The following is a 13134-nucleotide window of genomic DNA, read 5'->3' as shown; positions in this document are numbered from 1 at the left end:
GTGAAAAATGTTTAGAATTTTTTTTTAATTTATGTGAAAAATTGTTTTAGTGGTAGAACGTATAGTTGAAATGAGTTTAAGGATAAATAAATTTAAAGAATGTGACTAAAACATGACATTTTACTGGACCTATTTGGTGAATATTAAAATCAGAATTTACTAAATTTTGATACTTTTATTGCATGGAATTGTATTAAAATAATAATCAAAATGGCAACTTCAAGCAACGGTCGTCACACAAGGACATAATTTCTCATGTTCAATTTTGCTCACAATTTTGAACAGTGAGCCAATTTACCCATGAATTCATTTCCCCTAGGATAATTATATTACAACCACAAATTTTAATTACTACACCATATTATAATCATCAATAGAAGTCACTTAACCAGATCGAAAAATAGGAAGTGAAAAGACAGACTGATGTGACAAAAAATGATTGAGTGTTTTTGTTTTAATTTTTCAAACTGTTCAATCATGCGTCGACACGTGTCCCATCTGGATTTGAGCCTGATTGTATAATCACACCACAATTAAAATATAATTTCAATAAATATACCACAACAAATTTACAATTATACTTTTAATACAACAAATTATTAAAAAATAAAACTCTTAATATAATAAAAATGAAAAATGAATAAATAATTAAATATGTAGTGTACACAACTCCTAGTATTGGTAAAACAACAATATTAATACTCCCGCTAAAGAACAATACTCCTAGCAAAGGAGAAAGCTTCAAATAGAGGCGTATCCAATGGTGGGTTGTCGTTCCTTCACCTCTGTCGGAATTTATAGCTAACAAAGTTTCCTATATCCAATTTCTTCAAACCCCAGTTAATGGTGGAGCCCGGAGCCCGGAGCCCTAAGATTAAACTAGTCCCAACAAAATGCTAGGTGCTACTGCTTCAAGATTCAAGGTCAATCCAAGCAATTCCAATTTGGGGGTTGTTTGAGCCTGATTTTCTTCAAAAAATGCATTTTCAAATAGTGTTATAATGGAAAATGTGTGGTTAAAAAATAAATAAAAAATTTGGGTTTACATGTAATATTATTTTATTGAAAAATGGGTGGTTGAAATGAGATCAAATCACTGTTGAAGAATGTATTTTGATGAAAAAAATCGAGTTCAAACAAGGGCTTGATATATCATTATTACCGTCGTTCGAATATCCTCAATACCCCTAATTGCTGAGTTATTTTGCTGATGTATGTGAAAGGGATTTGGGGCATCAGTTTGTCAAACATTGTATGATGATTTGCAATGACAATGGCAAGAGTGACAGTGCATGCTATCTTCCCCTCGACTACTTGTCTATGTAACCTGACATCTAATTCTATTTATTCTTTTTCACATGATATGGAAGTAGCAAGACACTGCTACCAGTTTCTCCTAAACTTTCTGGTAATTTTGCTTCAACGAAAGATGGTGAAACTGCTTCTCATGATCTGTTGGTCAATTAACTTCTCGTTTTTAATAGTAAATGGTTTTAGCAAAATCTTAACCTTTTTGGTCAATTTGGATTGGCCTGAAGCAGCCCTTCTTGGTGCCGAGATGGGTTTCACTCTGGGTTTATGTTTGTGGTGGGGCTATAATGTGGTGTGATTAATTAAAAATATATTAAAATCATAATTATGTAATTTCACTTTAGAGTATCTTCAAAATACTCTTTAAATATGATATGCTCTCAATTATGATATGTTCTTAATTTTAAAAAGTCAACATTTAAAATCATGTTTCAAGAGACTCTTTAATTTAACTTTTAATTTAGAGTGTGTTTGACTCTTTAAATTTGGAGAGACAAACTTATTCCTTATAATTAAATGCATTTAAAATGTTTCAATTTTTTATGAAAGAAAATAATAAAATAAACTAGAGAAAAGTTAGTTAAAATAAAAGATAAAGAAAAATAATAATTTTTTTTTGAAAGTAGTAAAATTAAGTGTTAAATATAAAGAACTTATTGAAATGCTTCAAAATTTCAACTCTCTAAATTTATAAATGACATCCAAATGATCGAATGTATTCTTTAAAAATAGATTGGAGATACTCTAAAGCTATTTAAATAAATAAGAAAAATGTTAAAAAAAATATTAACTTTGAAAGGTAGTTTAGTGGTCAGACTTTGAATTTGCTTTTCAGTGGTCACTAATTCAAATCTTCTCAAAACCACTAAGGTGAGTGCCCGATTGTAAACTTCAGGTCCCCGTGAAATTAGTCGAGGTGCCCGTAAATTGATCCGAACACCCACAATCATAAAAAAAAAAATGTTAAAATTTGTGGTTCACTTAATAAATATTTTGTGGTGGTAATGCAATTATCCTTCCCCTGACCTTGGTTCAAATTTTGGGCTACATTTGGCATGTAGACAAACCTCGAGTAGAATAGATATATGATAGAAGTGAGAGAAATCAAACTCTGTAAACGACAATTAGGGCTTGTTTGACATGATATTAGATTTACTTTCTACAAAGGAGCTTTTGTAAAAAAATATTTAATTTAAATTTTTAAAGAAATTTCTTAGTTTGAAAGTGTTTTTAGAAAAGTAACATTAGAGAGACTTACTCTGAAGGTCTTTTTAATTAGAAGAAGCACTTCTATAAAATTATTAACCAAATTGATTCAAAAGTAATTTTTTGTCTCAAAAACTCATTTTGACCATGTCAAACGGCCCTTAATTCATCACAATTTGAACCCCAAAAAAACCGACCATAGGATAAAAATCCAGATCAAACAGGCGCTAAATTTGAAAACCGCATCTTCAGCCTTTAAAATAATTCCTCTTCGAAAGAAGCCCAAATCGTTTTGCTGTTGTTTAGCGGATTTAAATCGTAATTTTGATTGAAAAAAGCTCCCAGTAACCATTTTTCAGCTCTCAAATTCGTGTTTGTTGAAGTTCGATTCGCGGACATTCTCCTCATCTATTGAGCTGAATCTTCTCGAATCCTTTTTGTAAGTGAATTTCTCCACTGCGGTGTTTTCATTATTCTTTTGCATTCAGTTATAATAGAAGAATCGTTGTTTTTCGTATTTTATTGTTTACCGAGAAATAGAAATAATAGTTTGTTTGTTATGCCTCGTCACACTTGCAATCCCTAGGTTTTTTATGGATGAGCGAACCTTATTTTATCTCGATTCATGTATATGCATTTAGAATTGATTAGTTCGAAAATATGTTGCCTGGATAATAATGTGCATTAATTTGGTAGTATGCTCGATACTGTGTGGAGTTTGGTTCTGGACTATTTTTGTGGAAGTGCACTTTTTAACCACTTATTTAGGTCCATGGAATTTTAGAGCCTCAGGACTTTTTCATACATTACATGATTCACGAGTTTGCTTTTAAGAGTGATAATTACGTATATTGATAGCTCAATAATTGAGTGTATTGAGTCTATTGACATTGCTCTTTGGTTTCGTTCTTCTAAGGTTGATTTTCCACCTCTCTTGCAGATACAAAAATCTTAGGTTACAGGTGATGAAACCTTTAAAACTTATAGTCCAAACCTTCTTTAGGTTTATAACAAGTTATAAAATTATCTCTTCCTTCTAGTGTTTTTCTCAACATATGAGTCTGTAATGGGCACATTCGGGGATTTAATGCTTTCAGTGTTCTGTTTGCAGCAAATGCAGTGAGCTTCCTTTTAATATGCTACTTTTTTGGTATTTAGAGTAGTTCATAGGTATGGTCATACAAACTTTAAGGTATGAAATTTACGAGTTATACTATAAAGTTATGAGAGAATGTGATTGAGCATAACATCAATTTGGGTTTATGGCACAGAGATCTACCATGGAAACCATTTATCTACTTTAGAGATTGATTGGCTGGAAAATATGAAGAAATAAGGTGATTTGAATTTGTTAAGGAAACTTAAAATTAAGGTGCATAGGGTAGTGATGTGTGCTAGAAAAAAAAAAATACTTTTATCAGATATATAAATACATTTAAGTATATGTATGATGAAACAATGATGGATTTGGAAGCTATATGCCAAAAAGTAGTCATGACAACTACTGACAAAAAATTTAGAGCATAATGAAGTAGATCATTGGTGCATCCATCGCAATTCTAATGAAGCTCTCATGAATACATTTGATCAGGAAGAGACAGACCATGTAAGTGTGTGAAGTGGTTGCTGAATATTTAATTTCTTTGGACTTTCAGTAGATGTGTTGTTAGATCAAGAAGTGGCTAAAAAGGATTCAAGTAGCCAACCTCAAATTTATATTTGGAATAAAGCTTATCATCTTTTTCTTGTTTATATTGTTACTAACTTGCAATCCGTATTGTGTTTTTCAGGATTAATTTCAACATAATCCATGTGCATTTTTTCTAGTTGCAAATAATTGTAATAAGCGTATCTTTTTACACGTTTAATAGTATTTAATATCTGTTATGAATGATATTGGTAGGTTCCACCTGTAAATTCAAGGAAACAACTGAATAGAAACCCCAAAACAATAAATTTGATTCCTATTGTAATCTGGATTATGGACCTAAGGAAGGAAGTGCAATATTATTTATGATAAAAATCTAAAAACTTTAAGTTAGAATTGAAATCTTTACTCACAGAAACTTCATTTCATAAAATTTTAGAATGATTAATATTATTGAATTACTAGTCTTAGCTATAAGGGAGCTTTTAATACTTACTTTATTTAGTTCAATGAAGCTTAAGTTTCATAGGTTTTGATGAAAAATATCTAGTATTTAATATTAAATTCAGTGTTTTAACACATTTTTAACTCTTTTCCATTATCTCTGTCTATTAAGATATTGTCAAAACTTGATGTCATACGATGGAGTAAACTGTGAATGCCAACCATTCTAAACTTCATGTTACCTAGAGTTTTGCACCGGGTACTGTTGAACTTGTAATTTATGCACTATTTGTGAAAGTGCTTTGATATAACCCCAAATTAGTAGTTAGTCCAATTTTCATTTACTTGGGGGTATTATGGGAACTTTGCCCATGTTTCATGGCCATTATTGTGTAAAAATGATGTTTTCAATAGTGTGTTTTTTTTTTTTTTAAGAATGTGTGGTTAAAAAGTGGGGAAAGGTTTTGGGTTTACGTGCAAAATATTTTATTATGTGAATGCGTGGTTGAAAATGAGTATGAGAAATAAATTGTTTTGTTTTAAAGGGAGTCAAATAGGGAATTAATAAGTTGTATAGGCTTTTACCTATAAATAGGGGGTATCGTTTCATTTGGAAGTAGGCAGAAATTCAGAGAAATCTGATGGAGAGAATTGGCCTCTCGAATGCCAAATATCTGCATTTTCTATCCTTAATTTCTGGAGTGCAGTTTCATGGATTTACAGATTGTGTTTACTGTTTGCATTTTCTCATTACATAAACGATTGTTCTCAATCTTCAATTCAATATAGAGTTATACATTACAATCAACATCTCCAGCCTACATCCTTCCATTACAATAGTGTTGCCTAACAATTCTACTGATCAGCTGATTCACAGGTCCACAGTGGTAGCAGCAGCAGGAAATTCCATCAGTTGAGCAGCAGCAACAGGGGACTCAGCAACAAGGGACCCTATCACACTTGATATTATGAGGTTACCTTTTTGAGACCAGGTGGGTTGATCGCGTTAGCTGCCAGTTTATGCTAGTATAACTACAATGGCATCATCTTCTTAGAATCCTGTGTCTGTGGATCCAAGATGCTGTCAAAAAATGTTATTTGCTTCTCAGAAGTGATTTTTTCCTGTAATCTCCATTCCGATCCCTTCCCCTGCCAAAATGTTGTCATCAAGTGGAAAGTCTTTTAACTTTCAAGTATAATGTGTTCTACAGTTGGGATGTCCTTCAAGTATGATGCTTCTTGAGTAGACTGCTGATCAAATATGGTATTGATGGTTGGAAAGAGAAAAGACTTTACACTTTATTTACTTAACTGGAAACTTATGATGCACCGACACAGACATGTGTGTCCGACATGATACGCGTCGGATGCGTCGATATATGATTTTTCAAAAAAGTGCCGACACGGCATGTTGATTAATTTTTTTAAAATTCTTCATTTATATATTATAACTTTAACTTTATACATGTTATTGATTTTTCTTGTTGAAATTTTTTAAATATAAGTACTTATTTGTTATTTATTAATAACTTTGAGTTAAAAAAATATATAATAACTATAGTATGAAAGAAAAATGATTATTGCAGAGTGCCAGTATCGACATGTGTCGGACACATACACGTTACCCTAGTTAAATTGTTTGTGCTATAGAGCTGGAAACTACCTGTGCCATTTTCTAGCTGAAGGATTCTTTTTTCCTTAATTAGAAGTAACCAAGTCCAAATATGTTTCCATTGCCATATTTGCATATGTAATCACTGCATATCAGAGCTTCACGATGGGAATGTTTCTCGTGAGGTTTAAGTCAGTGAGAAAGTAATGTTGAGCTCAAAAAAGATGCATCTGATCTTGAAATTATCAGTTGATGAATGTCTTAACAGACAATGGCTCACACATTTTCTGGAGACATTCATTCTTATATGTCTTAACAGACATTCCTTCTCTTAACATTGTCGTGATATTTTTCTTATATCAATCTGCCATAGATAAATCTGTATGCTTCTCGTCATTCAAGTTTTGTTGATTCAACTTCATTTAGATAAAATAGAGTTCTCATATATCAGCAACACGTGATTAGGGAGAGAAATCAGCAGACGAATTGGATTTTGGAGTGGTTTCAAATGCAGCCAGTCATTACATAATAAGGAAATAGTTAAGGACCTCTTTATAGGTTATTTTTCGTGCTTCCCGTTGTGCACAGCTTGGCTTTTTTGCCAATTGACCCCGGTGGAAACTAATTGTTTCTTGAGTTCTATAGTTGGCCTGGACTAGAGAAAGAGTTCATACATTACATACATATTTATTCAATTGTATATAGTCTGTTGTAAAGTAATCTACATATGGTTGGAAACTCAATGTAATTAGCTCGTACATTTTACGTACAATTTCTTTATAGAATTTTTGATAAAAAGCTATCATAACTCAATGATTTGTAAGCTAAGACTCACGAATTAAAATACAATATGATACAGGTACGTAGATACAGGTTTTTTTAAAAAGAATTAGGATATGCGGATACATGTGTATATATATGGACACTTTAAAATTCCGTATAATTTCATTAATATAAAAAAATTAAAACAAAAACATGATAATAAAAATAAAATAAAGTATTAAAACATTTTATCTTAATCCTTAATTGTCATTACTTCATTTTCTTCAATATTGTCAACATCATCTTCTTCATTATCATTAAAAATAATATTCTCTAATGCTGACCATCTAATGATAAATTAACAACCTCGAGTAGTCCAACTCCTTCAAAAGTATTAAATGAGTCTCATACAATGTCCTACATTTTGAATTCTCCTTTTGAATAGATATTTAATACTATTCTCTATTTTCAATAATAAAAATATATTTATCAACTATTTATACGGTTTTACATGTAATAAAATATTTAATACTATTATTTATTTCCAATAAAAAACTCTAGTTTTCAATTAAATTAAAACTCTATTTGGGTATTTTCAATAAAGATTATTTATTTTCAATAAGTTATTGATAACAACAATAGTTATCTATTAAGTAATTTTATTTTTTTTCGGTCAATCTATGGTCAATAAAACTCTTCTTTACATGTCCTAACATATCTGACACACATCGAAAATAATTAAAAGACGTAAAATAATTAAAAAATACATATACGATACATATAAAAAATTTAAAAATTGTGAAAAAATATAAAATAATTAAAAAAACATATATCCGATATGTATTAGAGCATATCAAAGAATATCCAAGTTTGGATACGGTACATGATAAGTTAACAAGTATCCGTGCTTCTTAGTTTGTAAGTGGCATTATGAATCAACTACAAAATGTTTGTGGATAATGTGCTGGTGAATTGTGCAATCATCATATCGAATAATTAAGGTCTCTAAAGGTTTAAAATAGATCATCAGTGGACTTACAGAATTTGTCTTTCAAATTTTTGTTAAGCCAAGAAATCCATATTCAATAGGAAAGAAGGAAGATGATTCCAAACATGTGCCAAATAAAACTAGTTTAGAAAATTCCCAAATAAATTAATTTATCAAAGCAAGGTATAAATTCAGTAACTCATGAATAGAAGGACATAATGTTACTTATCCTTCGTACCTGATTCCCCTACATCAGTTATATTCTTATTTGCTTAAGCTTGCATCAGTTTGAATGGGCTGTGATATGTATTTAATAAATTCACATTTTCTACATGAGGGGGAACTTGATGTTCACATCGCTACATTTGGGACCATCTCTTTTTCTTCTTTCATGCAGTTCTTTATTTTGCAAGTTTGATATATTGAACTAGCTTTTTATGGAAACTTCATGGAACTAAAAAAGAAATAAAACATTGATGAGGCTGGAGAATGCGTCTGATTGGTTGAAGTTATGTTTATATATTACAGTACAGTCCTTGCCGTACCAGTGTGCACATCAATTGTCACTTCATAGTTGTGATGTTGAATGGTTGGATGTATGCCCACAATTTCCTGTGGCATAAGACGATGATGTTTTATACAGATGTACATCATACTTGGCCACGAAGAACTCAACAGTTTGATGACCAATTAGGTAATAACTATCAGGCATCACATCACTTTACGTATGCACACCAGAGAGTTTCTTTTTGCACAAGGTATTATTCATCAATCTGTCTCTGTACTATGTATATGTCAAGTCCAGTCATTTTTAGCCTGCAGTCAATATATGTTCTGCTAACCTGCTGGATCTGGCTTCAAACTATCACCTTCAAGATACTATATTCTCCATCTTCTACTAAGAATACACTAAGCCCCTGCTTGGCCCCCATTATTTGAATTTATAATGGGGGGAATAGTAGTTTTTTGAAGATTGTGTGGTTGAAAGTAGGAGAAAGAAAAAATTAAATTAAATTGAAGAGTTTTAAAGGGGGCCAAATTGAAGAGTTTTAAAGGGGGCCAAACGGGGGCTAAATTTTGAATCTACACCCTTGATCATATGCTTCTACACAATGCTTGAAATAAATTATTTTATTAGCAACATATTGGCATAATAACATACAAGCTAAGCCTTATTCTTGATATCTCAGAGCTAGGTGCATAATCCTTTTTGCCATTTGACTTAGTTGAGACTGAGAACTGTAAGGAAGTGTAATCTTCAATCACCAAGACGATATACAGGCTCAGTAACCAAAAACCCGAATCAATACCAAAACAAACGACCCAAGAACACCACAAAGGTTTCACCTACGGTTGCTAGACCTTTGCCACTTAGAGACCACCACAAAGGAGGAGAAATATCACCAAGATATCAACACAAAGAGAAGCAGAAGGCAGTAGAGTACAGGGTCGAGAGAGAGCATGCAGAGATGAAGAAGAGAGACACCAAGTCTTGTTTCTCAAAAGTGGCGTGCAAGACCAAGTGAATAAATATTGGGTCAAGTCACAAATAAGGTAAGTTAGGTCTAGGTAATGGGTCGTGGCCCAATAACACATAGTAGAATATAGAGTGGGCCTCAAGTATAGCTAGTCATCCAAGTAGGTAGAAAATATGACCCATGAGAAACACAATAAAATTGGTTGCTTCAAATGGTCCAATCACTTTTTGGGTTGGGTCGTTCAAATTTTGATATTGATATGTCGTTCAGTCATATTGCAAATGCCGATTCATAATTAATAACCGGTTTATATCATCGCCGGGAAGGTCGTTTGACAACAATATGTCTAACAAGAACTACCACTTGTAAAATTCCAAGGTAATCTTTTACAATCACTGTAGGGCACATTAATTTTGGTCTAAATATCCATCTTTTAACCTATATCATTGAGATTTCATCTCTTTTCTGAATCAGAGCTTCTATAGGGCTACGCATAATCCTTTTTGCCATTTGACATTGATTTTTTTTTATGAAGACTTTTGATTAGAGAAGCAACCTTTGCTGTCTTGCCTTGTGAAAGATTTCTACCACAATATTATATATTCCTCACTGTCCTTTTTGTGCATTCCTAATATTGCATTGGTTTTCCTCTGACATGTTCACTGAAGCGTTTGGATTCTAAAATTATGATTCTGGTCTCACAGATGTTAGGATCACTGAAGCTTATGGGTTTCTGCAGTTATGATTCTAGGCTCATGAAATTATTTGTTATGTTACTTCCTCTGTTGTCAACAGCCAGAGAGTGGCCTCTATGATGTGATCAAAGTTGACAAACAAACAAAATAATGATAAAAGAAGTAAAAAGCACAAATATAGTGACGTGGGTAGAAAATGGACATTAGGAATCACAGATGTCATCTCAAAAGGATAAAGACAGGGAGCAAACAACAGCTGGACATCCCTCACTGCATTAGCAAGACCAGCTGACCTGGTATGAAATGTCTTTTTACCATCTTAACGTGTATACAAATAATTTCAAGTAATTTGATTGAAAGATACATTTTCTTTGCCAATTTAATTTGTCTTATTATACACCACTGCTGGTCTCTGGTCAATTGTCATATAAATAAAAGAAATGGCCAAAGGTGTTTTTGTGCTGGTCAACAAGCACGTACATTTTTACCAATATTTAAAAGCTTATCAAACCACAAGCCATGTTTGACGAAGTCTTCCCTTTTTCAACATGAATGGAGATAAGAAATGAATACCATCCTTTTTTATATGTTCATGTTATGGTTGATTTAATTATTGATGAAACATTTGGGGTGGTTCTTGCATGAATTAATGATGAAATGGCTGAGCATGGATCCCAAAGGTTATCTTTGCCATTATCTTTGAAGTCTTTATTCTCATGCTTAATGATTATTATCAGGTAAAACTTGAAGATATTTGTAATATTGTGAGAAGAATTGTTGAGGGGAAATAAAATTAATCAACTTAGGTTATTTTTCCTGCAACTAACTTAAACCATTTCAACTCCTTGGTAGTCCCATATGATGCATGCAGGTATAGGTTAGAAAGCTTTAAAAATTGGTCATAGCACTTGAAGTGCACACTGTTACTTGGCAGATATAATCATATACTACTCAATAATTAATCATATCTTGAGATTAATGATTAGATGTACTAGTTGTGAAGCCTTCATAAGCTTGGGGTTAATTTGGAATTCTTGACTTTCTTATGTCATGTTTCATAAACAATCTCCACTTGCACTCTTCTTTATGCTGCTCCTTACTGAGAACTACAATTTGAACTTTGTTTAGTTCATGTTTTCTATGAAAGTCAACGACTTTACTCTTTTGGATGGTATAGATTAGTTCCTAGTGCTTTTCTGATAACATAGGAAAAATTTATGAGGAATGTACATACTACTGTTATGGTGTTTCTTACTAGAATTTACTTGATACTCACATTTAAAATACAGGTTATTGGGAAGCTAATAATTTTCTTTTAACATATGAATATGAAACTTGTATGACTTATAAGACATCTATCGACCATGATGTTACACTCGCATCAAGATGTGAGCTAAGATTATTTGTGTGTATATGTATCCCCGTCTTATTATAATTTATACTTAAAAATAGAATTTTCATTATAATAAATTTTTAATGGTTACATTAAAGGAATTTTCATGAAAAAATTAATTATTAGAATTTAGAATTTAAATTTTCTGTGGAATGAATATTTCTTCCTGAAATTTTTGATAGAGATCAACTTATTCCGGAATTTGATTTATTGGAGTGTCTACTTGTTTCCAGGTGCATCCTATATGAGCCTAGTCCAACGCATTCTGAGTGAAATCCTCTTTCTTAAGCCATTAGCAGCCTTACCTTATTATTACTACGACCAGATTACCCCATTTGCTTTGGTTTAAATGAACGTCGAAAACTTACCATTTTAGCTTCTCATCTTCTCAAGTTTAGTTTCTTGTGGAAAGGGATACTCGAGTTTGTTAACACTTTGCAAGGTTTACTAAACTTTACTCGTGAAAATTGAACTTCCATCTTCTAGCAGCTGGTTTATTTTGATTGACTTTTTGTGAGAACATATAAAACTTGTAAGAATTGGAAGAATGAGCGTTATAGTCTTAACTTTTAGTTTTTTCCTAAGGACCTGAGGAAATTTCAGAATTTTAAATATCCTCAGTTGAGTTTCACCAAAGTTTGCTTTTGTAAGAATGTCCGAATTTAGTAGCCATGGTCGTTAAATGACGATTCAAATCTCAGTTACTTTAACATCATTATCAACAGAAAGATGTAATCCTCTTGTTTTTCATCTGATATGTTGGTCTATCCGGTCTATCCACTGAAGTGAAAGAGAAGCTCTGCCTGCATTGCATTTTTTATACATGTCCCAGGATTAGTCATTGTGTTTCATTTTTCCACTGGTTGATAAAACTAATTCCATGATATAAGCAGCAAGGTAATCTTTACACTTGGTCATGTTAGGCCTACTATATATTTATCAGTGTTCTAAAAAGCATAAAGTGTAGAGGTCAAGTTTCGACCCATACGTAAAAATGCATTTTCTTCTTTTAATATTATTTTAAATGTTTAAATCAATCTAAAAATTATTTAATAATTAAAGAAGATAAAAACGCGTAAAAAATGCGTTAAAAAGTGTAAAAAAATGGTTTTAAAAAAAAAAAGAAAAAAAGAAAAGTGCACCTGGGCAAAAAGAATAATAACAAAGTGCAAAAAAGCGCGTTTTGTGCTCATTCCACGTCTAGGCACCGCTTTTTTAAAACACTAATATTTATGGTAGTTTTAATTGGCTTTTGAATTCAGTGTTTGTGATGATGTATGTAATTGATAATTGGTAATGCATTCACTTTTCCAATCAACAAGAAATCCTCATCTATGCTTGCTTTGTTCTTACTTTCATGCATAAAATGGTGTATGTCTTCTTCATATTGAATGAATTTCAGAATAGGTCCTTCATTAAGGAGGAATGATTTTGGGATTTTGACAAGAATGCCCCCCATATATGAATTGCCTTAGTTTCTTGCTTGAAATTGATGGGAGTGAACTGATGTTACGTAACACGACTAATGTGTTACATCCATGCGACATGATTGATTATTAGTCGACAGTTCAATTAAAATATCCTAGTATAATCTTTA

The 13134-nt window shown here is 32.0% G+C and overlaps 1 long non-coding RNA gene across 1 annotated transcript; it reads left to right on the top strand.

Moving 5' to 3' along the window:
- The first annotated feature begins 2641 nt into the window (after positions 1-2641).
- On the top strand, positions 2642-10660 carry LOC111412253. The gene is made up of 4 exons (XR_002706000.1): positions 2642-2956; positions 5476-5601; positions 8500-8729; positions 9253-10660. It is a non-coding gene; the product is annotated as an uncharacterized LOC111412253 (long non-coding RNA).
- Positions 10661-13134: the final 2474 nt, after the last annotated feature.

The sequence above is a fragment of the Olea europaea genome, chromosome 16 (genome assembly GCF_002742605.1).
Source record: "Olea europaea var. sylvestris chromosome 16, O_europaea_v1, whole genome shotgun sequence".
Taxonomy (NCBI): Eukaryota; Viridiplantae; Streptophyta; class Magnoliopsida; order Lamiales; family Oleaceae; genus Olea; species Olea europaea.
The sequence above is the reverse complement of the archived record's forward strand: the minus strand, read 5'-3'. Positions and strand labels throughout refer to the sequence as shown.